Raw genomic sequence first — 20,327 nt, 5'->3', positions numbered from 1 at the left:
GCATCAGAGGAATGAGAATTGTACCTCATCAATGTCACTTGTCTAGACCAGTCATCAGATGTAGGCACTTGTTTTGAAGGATAATTACAACAGAGCATTTAGCTTGTATAGACAAGTAAATGGCGCTGCTGCAAAACGATTATCCACTTTTGAGGACATTAGTAGTCAAAGACAAATACAGCAAATCCTCTTTCATCTGGCAGTCACTCACCTGGCTGTCTTAACTGTCTGGAACACTGGGAAGAACGTTGAAACAAGCTGAATTACCTTGTGAGGACACAAGCTATCTGAATCCATGCTCTAGTGCTTATAAAATTTACCCATAAAGGAATCCATCAGGCTGATGCTCTTTACCTATTTACTCTTACATTAAACGCTAGCTTCTAATTAAGTTGCTCATTACTTTCTCAGTTTAGCTATCATAAGAAGAGATGGAGGGGAGGTGGGGGTTTTACAGAAGCAAATGTATTAAGAAAACTAGGTTAGATAGTCTATAATGTGATATTTAAGAGAAAAAACACAAACTCTCCTGATCAAATGACAAAATGCTGCAAAGATGCATGTCCATTTAAGGGGGAAGTAGTTGGGGGCGCCTGGGTGGCTCAGTCGTTAAGCGTCTGCCTTCGGCTCAGGTCATGATCCCAGGGTCCTGGGATGGAGTCCCGCATCAGGCTCCTTGCTCGGCGGGAAGACTGCTTCTCCCTCTCCCACTCCCCCTGCTTGTGTTCCTGCTCTCACTATCTCTCTCTCTGTCAAATAAATAAATAAAATTTTTAAAAAAACGGGGGAAAGTGGTTGTGCATATCTTAGTGGGTTTTGGAACAATGCTGTGTTATTGTTCAACATAGAGAATAACCTTCATCTGTTGTGAAAAGGTTAAGCTGTTAGCAAAGATATTCTAATTTACAGAAGGAGCATATACATGTTACAAAATTTTCTGCAGAAAGTGTTTGAATTGTAAGAATAAGTTTGGACATTTAAGGAGACATCTATTATTTGTAAATTTATATTATCAGAGTATTTCTGTATTTGAAAGTACTGAGTAAATGAGGCAGTCTACTAATAAGGTAGATGAATTCTCTTGATCCACATACCTTGACCCATTGATGATGTAATTAGTAAAAATCTGATCTTTGGTAGGAAGGTACAGAAGTAATTGTAGTTAGGCCCAACATTTGAAATATAAGTAAGGATGAATTCTATAATATTTTTGGTTACTTTGGCTTAGTGAAAAATCATATATGATACTTTTATATTGTTCTAGAATTGTAGAATCTACTACCCGATTTTTGATGGAATATCAGATGAAAATGTCAGGATGAGGTTGTAGAGAAGGGGGCACAGCACTGTTGAGCACTCGGTAGGTGGGGCAGTGGATCTTGGGCTCAGACCGCGTCATGTGGAGCCCTGGCTCTCTGACTCACTAGGCAGGGCCTGGGGCAGCTTGCCTATGTTCCTTTCACCAGAGTCTCCACATCCCTAAACTCAGGTGGTGCTAATAGTAAGTCCTTCTTTGGGTTCATGTGAATATAAATCAACCAGTACACATGTAACACTCACAGTGGGGCCTGACACATAGTGAGCACTCAATAACCATTAGTTCTTGGGGCATCTGGGTGGTGGCTCAGTTGGTTAAGCCATGATCTCAGGGTTGTGGGTGGGAGCCCCATGGAGGGCTTCACACTCAGCAGGAATCTTCTTGATGACTCTCTCCATCTGTCTCTCCCCCGCTCATGCTTACGCTCTCTCTCAAATAAATAAAACCTTTAAAAAAATAAAAAAATAAAAAAATACCATTGGTTCTTGAATTCTTTTTTTTTTTTTTAAGATTTTATTTATTTATTTGACAGAGAGAGACACAGCGAGAGAGGGAACACAAGCAGGGGGAGTGGGAGAGGGAGAAGCAGGCTCCCTGAGGAGCAGGGAGCCCGATGCGGGGCTCGGTCCCAGGACCCTGGGATCATGACCTGAGCTGAAGGCAGACGCTTAACGACTGAGCCACCCAGGCGCCCCTAGTTCTTGAATTCTTGAAATCACTCAATCAGGTAGGCTATTTCCCTACTAGACAGATGAAGATGTGGACACTCAAATTCAAGAACTTCCCTGGGGTCCCAGTATAAAGGGTGGATCTTTACAAAGAGGGCTTGAAGGGAATCTGTATTATGCACATTTCTGTATAACTATATTTCTATTTCATTTATAACTATATTTCTAGATAGTAACTAATCTAGAGGAAAGTTTATTTCAAGGATTTGTCTTACTCCAAGAGAAGAAGAAGGCCTAAAATCAAAGAACACATGCAGAAGAACCACGTATTTTCACAGACATTCTCTAGAAGTCCAGACAGAGGCTTGAACCATTTCTTGTCCTCTGTCTCATAACCAGACTTTCATATCTTGGCAGTTACATATAGTGAGACTCACAGAGAGACCACCTGATATTTATTTTAGAATCACAGTGTACTGGCTTAACTAAATGTGTGTTTTTTTTTTAAAGATTTTATTTATTTATTTGAGAGAGAATGAGAGATAGAGAGCACGAGAGGGAAGAGGGTCAGAGGGAGAAGCAGACTCCCCGCCGAGCAGGGAGCCCGATGTGGGACTCGATCCCGGGACTCCAGGATCATGACCTGAGCCCAAGGCAGTCGCTTAACCAACTGAGCCACCCAGGCGCCCACTAAATGTGTTTTAAAAGCCCTCAAATAATGAAATTGTTTGTCAATCCAAACTGTTGGCAGACAAATATTGTGTCTAATCTCTTCTTGGATCTGATTGCTTTCTGGACCTGGGGTGACAAACACAACTGATTTCAGGGCAGAGCTGGTAATCTAAATATGGTGCCATAGCAAGGTGCGATAGGGGTGGGTGGGGCCTGTGGCTAACCACACAGCCTTGCCATGTGCTGGTCAAACCCATACAGCAAGTGGTCACTTTGCAACCCTAGTCTAAGAGAATGGTCTATACCCCGCCCCCCTGCCTATTATGGGACTCCTCTTCTGCTCCCAGCCCTGAGGAGGAGAAAAGAAAAGTGGGTGCTGCCTTATCCTTCTTCCATTTAACAAAGGATTTAGGCCAGCAAGCATTTATTTACTCCTCTGAGACATGAGGCCCTGGATTCCATCCAGAGAGGATTGTGAAGCTGAATTCAATAACAACAACAGCGGAAACAGGACAATGAAGCTGTCCCTATCCTGGAACAGCTTGGTTCTGCCTTCAGATGGGCTCGCAGGGGCCTGGACAGCACATGAGTTCTGTCATGCCGGCAAACGGCAGTAAGCGAATTCACGCAGAACATAAACACACTTTGAACCAAGAGCACTCCGAGTTAGTATCTGCAGTGTCTTGACTTCAGGCTCTGATAGCAGGAGAGGGCTCCTGTAACTCAGAGACATGGGACGCTGAGGAGGTTAGAGTTGAAATTTCTGCTGCACGGAGAGTCACAAACATGCCTCCCAAGTGTCTTCTCAACTCCTGGTTTATTTCAGGGCTAAGTCCTCTTCATCACAGTGGCCAGCTCAGTCCTCACTTATAATGTGAAGGTTGCTCACCGCAAGCACTGGATTTTAGACCCTGGAAGTGGGGTGCATTGTGACCCCCTGGGGTCTGGGTGGCCAGGGTCCATCCACACTTGTAAGCGGCGTGGTGAAGGTCAGAGCTCCATTTCCTAGCTCAGAATTCTTTTCCTTTTCCAGCCTTCCTTATCTGAATTACTCCCTGTGTTAATATGTATGCTGCGTTTTGCTATGTAAAAGTTTTAATTAAAAAAAAAAATCCTTTCTCATAAGTAAACTGTAAGCTCACTGGGTAGTTATGCTTTGGCTGTGCCTCTTTGCCCAAGCACCTGCTTAGTGGATGCTCCCGAGTCAGTGGGGGAACTGGAGGTGATTTTGAATCCTCAGTGATCTGAGAGCAGTAATTTAAGGAAAGTGACCTCCAAATCAATATGTGCACATGAAATATTAAGATTATTTCAATGTCCTTATCTGTAAATTAAAATGAAATAATGACCCAGAGGATATTAGGAGGCTTAAGCATGGTGATATAAGTAAATATACTCTGTAAATTATAGCTCATTGTTGAACATAAGTAGGTATGATAAGATTATGATATTTTAAAATGAATGACAGTTTTGAGCATCTCTTGGGTTCTTTATTATCTAACGTGGAGATGGGTACGCTAGGGCCACACAGCCGATAATACTATGAAAATCTTGAAAAGCAAAAGGAAGACCTCTTCTCTGAATTACTAATCTTTTAATAGGAACTTAGTAGGAGAAAACTATAAAGATCAGAGCCTTATGGTCCTTCTGTGGTGTCCATTGCTCTATGCCACCTGAGCTGTGTGCTTTCACAAACTTGCCTGTGTTTGAGAGATTTCAGTGGACACATTGAACATTTTGCTTTATTGGGCCCAAACAAACTGTCCGACCTTGGATTTTATAAGACTCAAAACAGTACAATTCTATTATGGTAAATTTTTTAATTATTATTATTATGTTGTGTTAATCACCATACATTACATCACTAGTTTTTGATGTAGTGTTCCATGATTCATGGTTTGTATTATGGTAAGTTTTTACCTTTAAAGTATCATATATATTGGCAATCATAAGACTGGACAAATTTGGTTGTAAAAAAAAAACAAAATCTTTCTTTTTTCCCCTCTAAATTAAAAAAAATCATTGATGGCTTAAGATTAGAGACATGATAATATGTATTAGCTTTATACTTCTATCTGTAAAAAAAAATTATGAAACAATTTTACATCCCAGGTAAAGTGAAAGAAACTCCAGATTAGTTAAGATGGTGCCCATAATGGAAACCAGGGAGCTGGCCTGCACACACAGGTGTTAGAGCCAGAAATCTGCCCCCTGCCAGTGTATGGGCCCAAGGCCATGCCCGACCCCCAGCGTGGATACTAATGGGCAATACACTGAACTTTATTTTCAAATTTGTGGAAGGAGGTACTCACTTGATTGTCCATTCAAGTGGGAGAAAAGCCTTCTCTTCTTTAACATAAGTAGTATAAGAAAGAAATAGCTATTGGTTTCAAAACAGCGATGCCCAGGTGTGATACAGTTACTGTAGGGTGGGAACCCGTGTTAACGTGTTAATGCCATGTTAAAGACTGTCTCAGTTGCTTCTGCTGGTCGCCAAAGTGGAGAACAAAGGCCTAAGGCTTCTTAAAATTTCCGACCTGTAGTAATCCCCTGGTAATTTGTTACTCTGCCAATTCTGATTCGTAGGTCTGGGTGGGTCTGCATTTCTAACAAGCTCCCAGGTGAGGCCGGAACTGCTGGCCTGAGGTCCACCCTGCGAGAAGCAAGGACCTAAGCTTTGCTCTCCCGTATTTAGACTTGTCTTGTTTAGAGCTGGCTAGTGTGGTCCATGTCCCCACTCTTCCCTAGGACAGGTACACTTCCGGATAACATACCTCCAGGGTCATCCTTTTATTTAATCATTATGAAAGCGTGAATTATCCTTAAAGTAATTATGCTAATGCATTTAAATGGTATGCTTCTATGGGTAGGGGACGCTAATTTGGTATTTCCCATGCTTTGTTGATCATCAGAATCACCTGGGAGCCTTAAAAATCTGATGGGAATCCTCCCCAGCAGAGGTGGGTGGTAGGAGGGAAGAAGAAACTTTTTCATTACACCTGCAGGAGGTTCCGACATCTACACTGTACAAGTTTATAAACATTTGCAGAAGGTGGCTGATGAAACAAAATCATTTCCTTCACTCTCAGTCTATGTGAAAGTACAACAAACTGCAACTTAGATGTCAGAACTTGTGGGAGTGTTGTTTTGTCATAAAGTATAAGAGAAATCCAGCCGAAATACATAAGCTATAAACATATCTGTGGCAGCACCCAAATCCCATAGTTGAAAACAAAATGCCAAAATAATGGTTGATTTTTGGCCTGAAAAGGGGCAGTGAGAGTTGGAATGGCAGAGAAAATCATGCCACCCAATAGTCCTCCATCTAGGAGAGTCCAAGCATCTCTGCCTCACTGAAAAGCCTCTTTTGGCCTCCAAACCTCAGATCAAGGTGGCCACCATCTTGCCTAGGGAGGAACTAAATCTCCCCAGAGAGTTAACAAATCAGCCACTCCACCAGACAGGCACAGTTTATAAACAGTAACTTTGTGCAATTCTCAATTATGATGAGGTTCAGGAAAATGAAATCAACTGGCAAATTTATTTCTTGCTCTTACATTAATGTTCTTAATAAATGCTCACTATTCCTTATTTCTCTCCCTTTCTGCAGCACAGGCTAGGGAAACAGCACTGTTTTAGGTTCAGTTCTATTCCTCATGAAATATGTGAACTGATTCAGCCAGACATTTGATTCCTTTAAAGTCTCAGGGTCTTTATGGTTGGTTCCACTGTGAAAATCAGATGGGTTGTGGGAATTAGAAAACCGAAATGGGGGAGTCTTAGGATTTCCAGGTTCCTGGGGCTCCTGGAGCATTCAGGCTCTTTTCTTTTCTTTTTTAAATTTTTTATTGTTATGTTAATCACCATGTATTACATCATTTGTTTTGGTGTAGTGTTCCATGATTCATTGTTTGTGCATAACACCCAGTGCTCCATGCAGAATGTGCCCTCTTTAATACCCATCACCAGGCTAACCCATCCCCTACCCTCCTCCCCTCTAGAACCCTCAGTTTGTTTTTCAGAGTCCATCATCTCTCCTGGTTCGTCTCCCCCTCTGACTTACTCCCCTTCATTCTTCCTCTCCTGCTATCTTCTTCTTTTTCTTTTTTCTTAAAATATGTTGCGTTATTTGTTTCAGGAATACAGATCTGTGATTCAACAGTCTTACACAATTCACAGTGCTCACCGTAGCACATACCCTCCCCAATGTCTATCACCCAGCCACCCCATCCCTCCCACCCCCGATCACTCCAGCAACCCTCAGTTTGTTCCTGAGATTAAGAATTCCTCATATCAGTGAGGTCATATGATACATGTCTTTCTCTGATTGACTTATTTTGCTCAGCATAACACCCTCCAGTTCCATCCACGTCGTTGCAAATGGCAAGATCTCATTCCTTTTGATGGCTGCATGATATTCCATTGTGTATATATACCACTTCTTCTTTATCCATTCATCTGTCGAAGGACATCTTGGCTCTTTCCACAGTTTGGCTATTGTGGACATTGATGCTGGAAACACTGGGGTGCACGTACCCCTTCGGGTCCCTACATTTGTATCTTTGGGGTAAATACCCAGTAGCGCAATTGCTGCATCGAATGGTAGCTCTAATTTCAACTGTTTGAGGAACCTCCATACTGTTTTCCAGAGGGGTTGCACCAGCTTGCAATCCCACCAACAGTGTAGGAGGGTTCCCCTTTCTCCACATCCCCGCCAACATCTGTCGTTCCCTGACTTGTTAATTTTAGCCATTCTGACTGGTGTGAGGTGATATCTCATGGAGGTTTTGATTGGGATTTCCCCGATGCCGAGCGATGTTGAGCACTTTTTCTTGTGCCTGTTGGCCATTTGGATGTCTTCTTTGGAAAAATGTCTGTTCATGTCTTCTGCCCATTTCTTGATTGGATCATTTGTTCTTTGGGTGTTGAGTTTGATAAGTTCTTTATAGGTTTTGGATACTAGCCCTTTATCTGATATGTCATTTGCAAATATTTTCTCCCATTCTGTCGGTTGTCTTTTGGTTTTGTGGACTGTTTCTTTTGCTGTGCAAAAGCTTTTGATCTTGATGAAATCCCAAGAGTTCATTTTTGCCCTGGCTTCCTGTGCCTTTGGTGATGTTTCTAGGAAGAAGTTGCTGCAGCTGAGGTCGAAGAGGTTGCTACCTGTGTTCTCCCTTAGGATTTTGATGGACTCCTGTCTCACGTTTAGATCTTTCAACCATTTGGAGTCTATTTTTGTGTGTGGTGTAAGGAAATGGTCCAGTTTCATTCTTCTGCATGTGGCTGTCCAATTTTCCCAACACCATTTGTTGAAGAGACTGTCTTTTTTCCATTGAACATTCTTTCCTGCCTTGTCAAAGATAAGTTGACCATCGAGTTGAGGGTCCATTTCTGGGCTCTCGATTCTGTTCCATTGATCTATGTGTCTGTTTTTGTGCCAGTACCATACTGTCTTGATGATGACAGCTTTGTAATAGAGCTGGAAGTCCGGAATTGTGATGCCGCCAGCTTTGCTTTTCTTTTTCAATATTCCTCTGGCTATTCGGGGTCTCTTCTGGTTCCATACAAATTTTAGGATTCTTTGTTCCATTTCGTTGAAAAAAGTGGATGGTATTTTGATGGGGATTGCACTGAATGTGTAGATTGCTCTAGGTAGCATTGACATCTTCACAATGTTGGTTCTCCCAATCCATGAGCATGGAACGTTTTTCCATTTCTTTGTGTCTTCTTCAATTTCTTTCCTGAGTATTTTATAGTTTTCTGAGTACAGATCCTTTGCCTCTTTGGTTCAATTTATTCCAAGGTATCTTATGGTTTTGGGTGCAATTGTGAATGGGATCGACTCCTTGATTTGTCTCTCTTCTGTCTTGTTGTTGGTGTATAGGAATGCCACTGATTTCTGTGCATTGATTTTATAGGTTGCTACTTGACTGAATTCCTGTATGAGTCCTAGCAGTTTTGGGGTGGGGTCTTTTGGGTTTTCCACATACAGTATCATATCATCTGCAAAGAGTGAGAGTTTGACTTCTTCTTTGCTGATTTGGATGCCTTTGATTTCTTTTTGTTGTCTGATTGCTGTGGCTAGGACTTCTAATACTATGTTGAATAGCAGTGGTGAGAGTGGACATCCCTGCCGCGTTCCTGACCTTAGGGGAAAAGCTCTCAGTTTTTCCCCATTGAGAATGATATTCGCTGTAGGTTTTTCATAGATGGCTTTTATGATATTGACGTATGTACCCTCTATCCCTGTACTCTGAAGAGTTTTGATCAAGAAAGGATGCTGTACTTTGTCAAATGCTTTTTCTGCATCTATTGAGAGGATCATATGATTCTTGTTCTTTCTTTTGTTAATGTATTGTATCACGTTGATTGATTTGCGGATGTTGAACCAGCCTTGCAGCCCAGGGATAAATCCCACTTGGTCGTGGTGAATAATCCTTTTAATGTACTGTTGGATCCTATTGGCTAGTATTTTGGTGAGAATTTTTGCATCCATGTTCATCAAGGATATTGGTCTGTAATTCTCCTTTATGATGGGATCTTTGTCTGGTTTTGGGATCAAGGTATGGTGGCCTCATAAAATGAATTTGGAAGTTTTCCTTCCATTTCTATTTTTTTGGAACAGTTTCAGGAGAATAGGTATTAATTCTTCTTGAAATGTCTGATAGAATTCCCCTGGGAAGCCATCTGGCCCTGGGCTTTTGTTTCTTGGGAGATTTTTGATGACTGCTTCAATTTCCTTAGTGGTTATAGGTCTGTTCAGGTTTTCTATTTCTTCCTGGTTCAGTTTTGGTAGTTGATACATCTCTAGGAATGCACCCATTTCTTCCAGGTTCTCTAATTTGCTGGCATAGAGTTGCTCATAATATGTTCTTATAATTGTTTGTATTTCTTTGGGGTTGGTTGTGATCTCTCCTCTTTCATTCATGATTTTGTTGATTTGGGTCATTTCTCTTTTCTTTTTGATAAGTCTGGCCAGGGGTTTATCAATCTTGTTAATTCTTTCAAAGAACCAGCTCCTAGTTTCGTTGATCTGTTCTACTGTTCTTTTGGTTTCTAGTTCATTGATTTCTGCTCTGATCTTTATGATTTCTCTTCTCCTGCTGGGTTTAGGCTTGATTTGCTGTTCTTTCTCCAGCTCCTTTAGGTGTAGGGTTAGGCTGTGTATTTGAGACCTTTCTTGTTTCTTGAGAAAGGCTTGTATTGCTATATACTTTCCTCTCAGGACTGCCTTTGCTGTATCCCAAAGATTTTGGACAGTTGTGTTTTCATTTTCATTGGTTTCCATGAATTTTTTTTAATTCTTCTTTAATTTCCTGGTTGACCCATTCATTCTTTAGTAGGATGCTCTTTAGCCTCCATCTATTCGAGTTCTTTCCGACTTTCCTCTTGAGATTGAGTTCTAGTTTCAAAGCATTGTGGTCTGAAAATATGCAGGGAATGATCCCAATCTTTTGGTACTGGTTGAGACCTGATTTGTGACCTAGGATGTGATCAATTATGGAGAATGTTCCATGGGCACTAGAGAAGAATGTGTATTCCGTTGCTTTGGGATGGAACGTTCTGAATATGTCTGTGAAGTCCATTTGGTCCAGTGTGTCATTTAAAGTCTTTATTTCCTTGTTGATCTTTTGCTTAGATGATCTGTCCATTTCAGTCAGGGGGGTGTTAAAGTCCCCCACTATTATTGTATTGTTGTCAATGTGTTTCTTTGCTTTTGTTATTAATTGCCTTATATAATTGGCTGCTCCCATGTTCGGGGCATAGATATTTACAATTGTTAGATCTTCTTGTTGGATGGACCCTTTAAGTAGGATATAGTGTCCTTCCTCATCTCTTATTACAGTCTTTGTTTTAAAATCTAGTTTCTGATATAAGGATTGCCACCCCAGCTTTCTTTTGGTGTTCATTAGCATGGTAAATGGTTTTCCACCCCCTCACTTTCAATCTGGGGGTGTCTTTGGGTCTAAAATGAGTCTCTTGCAGACAGCATATTGATGGGTCTTGTTTTTTAATCCAATCTGATAGCCTGTGTCTTTTGATTGGGGCATTGAGCCCATTTACATTCAGGGTAACTATTGAAAGTTATGAATTTAGTGCCATTGTATTGCCTGTAAGGTGACTGTTACTGTATGTTGTCTGTGTTCCTTTCTGATCTTTGCTGCTTTTAGGCTCTCTCTTTGCTTAGAGGACCCCTTTCAATATTTCTTGGAGGGCTGGTTTCGTGTTTGCAAATTCCTTTAGTTTTTGTTTGTTCTGGAAGCTTTTTATCTCTCCTTCTATTTTCAATGAGAGCCTAGCTGGATATAGTATTCTTGGCTGCATATTTTTCTCGTTTAGTGCTCTGAAGATATCTTGCCAGTCCTTTCTGGCCTGCCAGGTCTCTGTGGATAGGTCTGTTGCCAATCTAATATTTTTACCACTGTAGGTTACATATCTCTTCTCCCGAGCTGCTTTCAGGATTTTCTCTTTGTCTCTGAGACTCGTAAGTTTTACTATTAGATGTCGGGGTGTTGACCTATTATTATTGATTTTGTGAGGGGTTCTCTGTGCCTCCTGGATTTTGATGCCTGTTTCCTTCCTCACATTAGGGAAGTTCTCTGCTATTATTTGCTCCAATATACCTTCTGCCCCCCTCTCTCTTTCTTCTTCTTCTGGGATCCCAATTATTCTAATGTTGTTTCGTCTTATCGAATCACTTATCTCTCGAATTCTGCCCTCGTGATCCTGTAGTTGTTTCTCCCTCTTTTTCTCAGCCTCTTTATTTTCCATCATTTGGTCTTCTATATCGCTGATTCTCTCTTCTGCCTCATTTATCCTAGCAGTTAGTGCCCCCATTTTTGATTGCACCTCATCAATAGCCTTTTTGATTTCGACTTGGTTAGATTTTAGTTCTTTTATTTCTCCAGAAAGGGTTTCTCTAATAACTTCCACGCTTTTTTGGAGCCCAGCTAGTATCTTTAAATTCATGATTCTGAACTCTAGGTCCGACATCGTACTAATGTCCCTATTGAGTAGGTCCCTGGCTGACGGCATTACCTCTTGTTCTTTTTGCTGAGGTGATTTCTTTCGTCTTGTCATTTTGTCCAGAGGAGAATAGAAGAATGAGAGAACAAAATGCTAACAGGTTTACAACGTCCCCAGCAAATATACTGTATACAAATCAGAAAAGACCTGAAACCAGGGGAAAAGAAAGGGAAAGAAAGAAGAAAGAGAAAAAAAAAAAGATAAAAAAAGATAAAGACAAAAACAGAACAATACAAAAAAAGCAGAATGTGATCATTTATGATCAGGCTAGTGCATAGATCAGTGCTACACACTAGATTTTGGGCATATTTTGGTCTGTTAGAAAAAAGTGTCTCCTAAAATTTTAAAGGAAGAAAGACATATATGTACAAAATAAGGGTTGATACAATGAAGGGATAGAAGATGACTGTAAAGATGAAAATTATAAAAGATTTTATAAAAGGATTTGATAAGAGAAGTTGTTTGAAAAAAGAAAGAAGATTTAAAAAAAAAAAAAAGGAAAAAAGGGAGAGAATGTGATCAGGCAGGAGACTAGAACAGAGCCATACACTAGTGATTTAGGGTATATTTTTATCTGTTAGAAGAAACTGTATCTCAAAATTTTAAAGAGAGAACAACTTATATATATATGCCAAAAATAAGGGTAACTACTATGAAGGGATAAAATATGACTCTAAAAATGAAAAATAAAAATTTTTTTTTTTTTAAAAAGAGATTGATAAGATGTTGGTTGAAAAAGTGAAAAAGAAAAAAAAACAGTTAACAAAAATTAACTTTGATCAACTAATGAATCATGGTAAAAAAAAGGCATGAATCCTCTGTGCAGTGTTCCCCTAGCGCTGGAGTTCTCCCGTTCTCCTTGATCGGTAAACTTGGTCTTGGCTTGCTGGCTCTTCGTGCTGATCTTCTGGGGGAGGGGCCTGTTGCCGTGGTTCCCAAATGTCTTTGCCGGAGGCGGAATTGCCCCGCCCTTGTCGGTCCGGGCTAAGCAAGCTGCTGGGGTTTGCTCTCGGGAGCTTTTGTTCCCTGCAAGCTCTCCGTACAGCTTTGGAGGACCAGGGTGAACATGGTGGCCTCCCAATCTCCACCAGGAGGAGCTGAGAACTCGGGGCCCCGCTCCTCAGTGCGCCCCCAGAGAAAAGCAGTCACTCCCGTGTCCCCGGTCTCCGTCCGCACTCCGTGCTCACCTGGCCTGTGACCGAGCGTTTCTATCCCTGGCGCACGACCCCGTGTGGAGTCTCCAAACCCAGCAGATCCCTGCGGTGCGCTCCCGCGCCGCTCCTCCCGGGGGAGGAAGGGGAGTCTCCCCGGCTCTGCCGCTTGTTGGGTCCCTGCTGGAGGAGCAGTGGCCCGACTGGGCCGCGGATCACAGTTTATGGCCACCCCGAGCTGAGAGCCCACGCGTCGGCTCCGTCTCTGCAGCCGGCTTCCCCGCTCCGATCCCTGGGAGCTCTGCCGCACTCAGGCACCCCTGGTCTTTCTGTGACCCCGAGGGTCCTGAGACCACACTGTCCCGGGAGGATTACACCCCCCGCTTAGCCACTGCAGCGACGTCCCTCCGCGGAGCCGACTTCTCAAAGGTCCGATTTTGTGCTCCGTGGCTCTAGCACTTGCCAGAAGCGGCCGACGGAGGCCCCCTCCCCCGCCGTCTATCCTCCCGAATATCGCCTTGGATTCCCTTCTCCGCATGTCCTACCTTCCAGTAAGTGGTCGCTTCTCTGTTCAGAGAGTTGTTGCTACTCTCCTGTTCGATCTCCTGTTGAGTTCGTAGGTGTTCAGAATGGTTTGATCCCTATTCAGCTGAATTCCTGAGACCAGACGAAATCTAGGTCTCCTCCTCCTCGCCATCTTGCTCCGCCCCCTCTAGGCTCTTTTCTTAACCCTCGTACTTCCCTGCTTCGGCCGCTGGTTCCCCCTTTATACATGGCTCACCTTCTTCCACCTGCACACAGAGTAGAATTCACACTGATTTTGAGGATGGGTTTTTTTTACGCTTGACTCTTGCTATTCTCAGTTATTTCCTGTGCCCCTGCCCACTGTTCCCACTCTGTCCAAATGAGTTTTTCTTCCTCCTGCTTCTGATAAATACTGCCTGCATTTTGGCCACTTCACCATGCCTTATTTGTACATCTATCTTGTCTCATCCACGTAGTTATGAGCAACCTGACTTCAGGAATGAGATTTTCGTCACCCTCACAGCCCCTGGTACCTGGTAGACTCTCCGTGCAGGCATATCAGTTTGAATCGATCTTCAAATCTGTCCAGACAGCCTGTTAGCTGGGGGGTGGAGTAAGCAGGGAGAGGGCCTGGTTTATATCCCCCCTGCTACATCACAGGGCATGAGTGTTTCAGTCAAATGTTGAAAGTCATCTTAATCTCATTTGTCGAAAAATGTGTGAAATTCAAAATAAAAAAAATAAATTAAAAAATGACAACAATATTTTTTGAAACCTCAAGTTTTATTTAGTTTAGAATTTGCTCCTCTCCATTGTAAACGGAGCTCAAATATGAATGTAAACTCTTTACGAAAACGAACGATTGAATTCAACGATGTTTTGGGGGGTTTAATTCACTCTTACCTTCACTGTCGTTTATTTTAGCCCCTTAAGAATAACATCTCATGCCTAAGGAGAAAGCATGTTGCAGTATTCTTCCGAGGCACAATGTGCTAATTCTCTGGGCTAATTTTTCAGAGAACAAACTTCGAGCTTCCAGAGGATGTGTTAATATGTTGAAAGACTCTCAGAGGGGAATTTTGAAGATTTGTTTATGTTTAAAATGCAGACTTCAGAAAAACACTTTCATTTATGTCTGTGTTTAATAAGCAGGGCTGTCCTGGCATTCTTATTTTTTTCCTTTGTTTTTTGTTTTGTTAACAGTCCATTTAAGGTTTGGTATTGTTTTTGTGGAGTGTTTCAAATGTGAGTATAGCATGACCTATTCTACGGAAGAAAGAAGTCTGAATTCACAGCCAGAAAGCTCAGATGGTTGTGGCCCAAACCGCGTCCTTGGGGATCTGGATTAAAATAATAGTGCAGGATCCACACAATCTGGGGACCGGTCTTTCATTGTGGAATAGTGGGCTCTTTTTAAATTTGAAAATTAGGAACACAATAAAAAGATTAGGTAAGAGAAGCTGAACTCACCTTACAGAATTACAAGCTCCAAGTAGGGGCGGTATATTCCAAATAGGTGGTTTGGGGCACAAAAGCAGGTAACTTCTCTCAGCTTCGCATGAAATGACTCCGCCTGTAATCTGCAAACATTGAACCCACTTTTCTTCTTCTTCTGAGTTCCCTCCTCCTTGGGAAAAGGGAGGATTCTAATTCAATCCAGAAATTTAGGCATAGGTACTAATACCTCAAAGAGAAAATTAAAAGCCAAAAAGCTAGCTGAGAACCCTGAAATCTGATCCTCCTGCCCGAGGCTTAGAGATCATTCTACACCCTAGGGCTGCCCACCTTGGGCATGCTGAGCACGCAGGCAGTCCCCGCAGGACCCGCTACCGAAGCCCAGGGCCATGCCGCCTTGGAAACAGGTGGGCAGGAAGCTGTGCCTGGGGCAGGATGGGAGATGCAGTCCACTGCCCGTTGTTCTAGTGGTGCATTCTTAGGGAGGAGAATGTCCCTCCCACCAAAGTCAGTCTGAGCCCCCACTGGGCTGCTCTCTGAACTTACCCTAGACACCCATCCTCCCAGGCTTCGCCACCCCTGGACCGCAGAATGAAGGACTGGCTGTGGGCTCTATCACTGGCCCTGTGCCAGGTCTGGAACCTGTCCCCCACCCCAGCTGGTGACCCTGGGTGCATTTGCCCCTGGCGTCCTTCATTGACTGTTGAGTTTATTTGAAGACGTTTTCGTGAAATATTCTAATAGTTCCTGAACTTAGAGGAAAGGGTTAGGGTCTTAAGCTTCTTCACCCCAGGATATTCTTTGCCCCTCCTGCAATTTTTAAACATTATTCCCAGAAGCTCTCTGGCATTTTATTCAAAAAGAAAAAAAAGAGAGAGAGAGAGAGTATTGGTAGATATGTGAAACTAGTCTACCTTCCTATAGATTTAGAATCCTGGAACTTGGGGGAGGGGAAAAACTGACCTGCCTTAAGGGGTTGGGGGGGTGATGAAAAAGGGTTCTTCCACTTAAAAAAATTCTGCTTCACAATGGATGTATTTTGTGTCGTTGGTATAAAAGAAAACACACACACATAGTAGAAAGCAATTAGAAGGAAGTTTATTTCACCTTAAAATAGAAAAAAAAATGACAACAAACAAAATCTCCTTCAAGTTTAAGCTCACCAGGCACCTTTAGTTAATTATGCATGAATATGTTTCAGTATAACATATATATACAGCAACACCCTGTGGGTTACATACATTGAAGTTTCTGACAAAATGCCAGCCTACAGGATGCCAGTCTCTGGTTAGTGATTATCCTCTGGTAAGCTCCTTTTTCTCTCGCTCAGCTTCACCACCATGTCTGCGTCCACAGATACCTCTTCTTCGTTTGGGACTTGGGAGGTCTTCTAGCCTACAAGAAGGGTTAAACTTCATGCCTCCCAGTTGGAGTTTGAAAGTTACTTCCTAATTGAGGAATGGACTAAAAATTAGATTTCTAGGTTGGCAAGAAATCTCAAACTTTGTACTTATGACTGCTGACTGTTCTCCCTGAATATGCAATTCATGGCATTTCTGATTCACCGTTTTGTGCCCAGTGACTTGGGCTCCACAAGGACCAAATATCATGTTATGCTAAACTAAAGCTGAAGCCGCACCAAAATGTAAATATATAGTGACCTTTAGCAGAAAATAGTAAAAAAGTAAAAAAAAAAGAAAGAAAGAAAAAAGAAAAAAGAAATATCGTGGTTTAAAAATAAAGTACATATATGTGTGTGTATGTATTTTTATTTTTATTTTTCTAACTACGAGTATTTGTGAGAAAGTGGCCTCATGGAGCCAGGAAAAGTTTGGGCAGGCTGTCTCTTAAGTTCCTTGCTGCATGGTGGTTCTTTGAAAAGAAAATCTCCAAATCTGGTTTTAGTCTCGTATTAGGTTTTTTTTTTTGTTTTTGTTGACCATAGGCATGTCTCTTTTGCTAATCATTAGTTTCATTTTTCTTCTTTAAATTTAACCTTTGTTGTGCCCAGGTTTTCATAGGTATGAACTGACTGGACTTTGGTGCAGCCTCCGGAGTGGGTGCCGGAGTGGGTGAGAGGGAAGTCCTGGGTGAGAGCTGCTGGTGGAGACCAGGGGGGCTTTCTGTCCGCCTCCAGCACATGCCCCCCACTCCATGGCACCCCAGCCTCCAACTTCAAAGACAGGAACTCAAAATAACCAGTGAACAGGACAAACTCCACATCCCGTCGAAGCAAACCAGCCTGCACTGGGGCTCAGCAGTTCTGGGCTCTCACAATCTGCTAACTATCTGGGTTTTTCTGCAGGTGTCATGTGAATTATTTCTACCATTTTTAATTGACCGAGGTTTGTTTTATGGCTTAGCATATGGTCCATACTGGACAGGGCTCCCTGTACACTTGAGGAGCATGTGCATTCTGCTGGTGTTCTGTGGAGCAATTTACAGGCTTCTATTGGGTTGAACTGAATTACAGAGTTGATGAAGATTTTTATTACCTCGTGGACCTCCTCTCACGTTGTTCTATCCATTATTGAAAGTGAGATGCTGATGTCTCCAACCGTTCTCTTTGAATTGCCTATTTATCCCTTCATTTCTGTCAATTTGTTCTCCATGTATTTTGGTGCTCTCTTGTTAGGTGGTATGATTATAACTGTCATATAGTTCTAATATACTCACCCTTCTATCATTACACAGTGTTCGCCTTTATTCCTAAAAACAATTTTTTGGTTTGTTTTAAAAACGCTGTTTGATACTAATGTAGCTGTTCTAGCTTTTTTGTGGCTGCTGTTTGCCTGATCTTTCTTGATCCTTTTGCTTTCAACCTGTTGGTATCTTTGAATTGAAAGTGTATCTTTCATAGACGGTGTTTGTATCTTGTTTTTTAAAAAATTATATCTGTAGATTTCTGCTTTTGCGTGGACTATCTAATCTATTCATATTTAAAGTTATTGACATAGCTGTATTTATATCTGAAAGATTACTTTCTGCTTTCCACATCTCATGACGTTTTTGTTTTTCTTTTTCCTTTACTGCTTTCTTTTGCATCAAGTGCACATTTAAAAATGTAGCAGTTTAATTTCTGTAATGATTTTTTTCACTGTATATTTGAGTTGTTTCCCTAGTAGTTGTTCAAGTTCTTACCACAGACATCTTCACTTATCAGACACACCTTCAGATGTGTATGACCTTAATTCTAAGAACTCTAGAAACACCATACCCATATGCTTCTATTCTACTTCTCCTCTAGGAGTGACATTATTTATTTATTTATTTTTAAAGTATTTTATTTATTTATTTGACAGAGAGAGACAGCGAGAGAGGGAACACAAGCAGGGGGAGTGGGAGAGGGAGAGGGAGAAGCAGGCTTCCCGCGGAGCAGGGAGCCCGATGCGGGGCTCGATCCCAGGACCCTGGGATCATGTCTTGAGCCGAAGGCAGACGCTTAATGACTCAGCCACCCAGGCACCCCCTTTCTTTTTTTTTGACATTATTTGTTATAAATGTGTTGCATGTATAGGTGTTACAACCTCAACGTTACATTACTCTAAATTTTACTTTATACAATCTTACGGTTTTTTTTTTTTAAATAAACTGAGAGAAGAAAAGAGAGTAGGTGTATACTTACAACTTTTGTTTTATTAACCTTATGATTTGTTTCTGGATCCCTGCCTTTGTTCTGTGGATCCCATTACCATCTGGGATCATTTCTTTAACCCAGTAGAATTCTGTTCCCATCCATCTCTTTTGTGTCTTTACTGGAAAATACATTTCTGTGTTTTAGGCCAAATAGTACATTATATACATATGTTTTATATAATTGCATTTTAAATCAGTAAGAGAAGAAAGCAGAAGCAGTATGCATTTATACTTTCTGAAAATAGTCACATAATTGCCTTTATAAGTTCTCTTTGTTTTATAAGGTGGATTCAAATTATTGTCTGGAGTCCTTTTTTTTCTGCCTGAAGAACTCCCACTAGTATATCTTTTAAGGAAGCTTTGCAAGGAACACATTTCCTGTTTTTGTGGATCTCAGAATGTCTTTATTGCACCTCCATTTTTAAAAGATAGTTTTACTGGATATGGGATTCTGGGTTGACATATTTGTTGTCGAGCACTTAGAATATGTTGCCCCCCTGCATTCTAGCCTCCACTGCATCCGATAAACTGGCTGTTTATCTTATTTGGGTTCACTTGTAAGTGCTTTGGTCATTTTGAAAATTTCTCCTTGTTTTAGACTTTCAAAATTTTTACTATGAGTTGCCTTGTTATGGATCTCTTTACATTTATTTTACTTGGAGCTTGTGTAGCTTGCTGTGTGTGTTAGTGAATGTTTTCAGTAAATTTAGAAAGTTTTCAGTCATTATTTCTTTGAATATTTTTCTGCTCCTTCACTCCTCCGCATCTGGGAAATACATTGTGTGTTTGGTGCATTTGATGGCATCCCACATTTGTCTGAGGCTGCTTGTTTTGCTTCATTTCTTTTTCTCTCTGTTGTTTGGACTGCATGATCTCACGTGATCTTTTTTCAGTTTTTCTAATGCTTTCTTCTGCTGGCTCAAATCTGTTGAGCCTGCTAAGATTTTTTTTTTTTTAATTCAGTTACTGTATTCTTCAACTTCAGAATTCCCATATGGTTATTATTTTATTAATTTAATTTAATTTAATTTAATTTTATTTTATTATTTTATTCTGTTATGTTAGTCACCATACAATACATCTTTAGTTTTTGAGGTAGTGTTCCATGATTCGTTGTTTGCGTATAACACCCAGTGCTCCACGCAGAATGTGCCCTCCTTAATACCCATCACCGGGCTAACCCATCCCCCCACCCCCCTCCCCTCTAAAACCCAGTCAGTGTGATAGAACAAGTTAATAAGGGGAGAGAGAAGAACCAATTGATGCAGAAAAAGCATTTGACAAAATACAGCATCCTTTCCTGATTAAAACTCCTCATAGTATAGGGATAGAGGGAACATTCCTCAAGTTCATAAAATCTGTTTATGAAAAACCCACAGCGAATATCATCTTCAATGGGGAAAAGATGAGAGCCTTTCCCTTAAGATCAGGAACACGTCAAGGGTGCCCACTCTCACCACTATTGTTCAACATAGTACTAGAAGTCCTAGCAGCAGCAGTCAAACAACAAAAAGAAATAAAAGGTATTGAAATTGGCAAAGAAGAAGCCATATGGTTCTTTTTTAAAAATTTTTTATTGTTATGTTAATCACCATATATTACATTATTAGTATTTGATGTAGTGTTCCATGATTCATTGTTTGTGCATAACACCCAGTGCTCCACGCAGAACGTGCCCTTTTTAATACCCATCACCAGGCTAACACATCCCCCCACCCCCCTCCCCTCTAGAACCCTCAGTTTGATTCTCAGAGTCCATCGTCTCTCATGGTTCCTCTCCCCCTCTGACTTACTCCCCTTCATTCTTCCTCTCCTGTTATCTTCTTCTTTTTCTGTTTTCTTAAAATACGTTGCGTTATTTGTTTCAGAAGTACA

Source organism: Callorhinus ursinus, unplaced genomic scaffold (genome assembly GCF_003265705.2).
Source record: "Callorhinus ursinus isolate GAN/ISIS: 27379988/994484 unplaced genomic scaffold, GSC_fseal_2.0 scaffold10, whole genome shotgun sequence".
In the NCBI taxonomy this organism is placed as follows: Eukaryota; Metazoa; Chordata; class Mammalia; order Carnivora; family Otariidae; genus Callorhinus; species Callorhinus ursinus.
Note: the sequence above shows the minus strand (reverse complement) of the source record.